Source organism: Myotis davidii, unplaced genomic scaffold, assembly GCF_000327345.1.
Source record: "Myotis davidii unplaced genomic scaffold, ASM32734v1 scaffold362, whole genome shotgun sequence".
In the NCBI taxonomy this organism is placed as follows: domain Eukaryota; kingdom Metazoa; phylum Chordata; class Mammalia; order Chiroptera; family Vespertilionidae; genus Myotis; species Myotis davidii.
The window spans coordinates 354,822-355,646 of record NW_006297152.1 but is presented as its reverse complement, the minus strand read 5'-3'; positions in this window follow the sequence as shown (position 1 = coordinate 355,646).

Here is an 825-nt window from a genome sequence, read left to right as displayed (position 1 = left end):
TCTTTCAGCTTGTGTGATCCGGAAATTCAGGGATGGGGCGGACATCTGAGCTAGAGGAGGAGACAAAGCCACTTGCTTTCTCCCTTGTCGCCTGACCTCAGACACAGCAGGTCAGGAGGCCCCACACCCAGGGGACTGGCTCCGATTTGCACTTTTATAGAGTTTGTGACAGCTGTGGGCTTCCCAGGACGTGCACTCAGCTGGCTGGGCAGGCTGTTGGACATCTGGCTTGTCCAGGCTCTGCACTGGAGAGGCAGATGCTGCGGGAGGAAGGGCACCGGACCAATGTCTGGAGGACATCCTGTACTGTGTGGGGACTCGCAATCCCTGTCTCATTTAACCAACTCCCACCTACTTCCCAACATGCAGGTGCGAAGACTCAGCTCAGAGAGGTTACTAACCTGCTCAAAGTCACGTAGGTAGTATGAAGCAGGGCATATATTCACGCTACGATCTAACACCAAAGCCTATGAATGCTCTAACATCTAACACCAAAGCCATCGCTCTGTACTGCCCACTTCCCCTCTGAGCTGGTCTTGCACCAGGCAGTTCTCATTCCCAGAAAACCCATGGGAACCCAACAGCAAGAGAGAAACCCATTGCGTGGCTGCTCTGCCCTCTGCTCCCAACCCCCTCCCCCCCGCCCCCCCAGCTGGTGGCTCAACAGCAGCTCTGACCAGGGAGGAAGCTCCAGTGGACTTCGGAATGAGGGACACTGGCCCGTGTCCGCAGGTCAGGGGGAGAGCCTCCCCATTCTGGGGCAGGGCTGATGTCCACAGAGTGGTCCCCAGGTGCCCCACTGTTCTCCTGGGTCCCCCCGCTGGG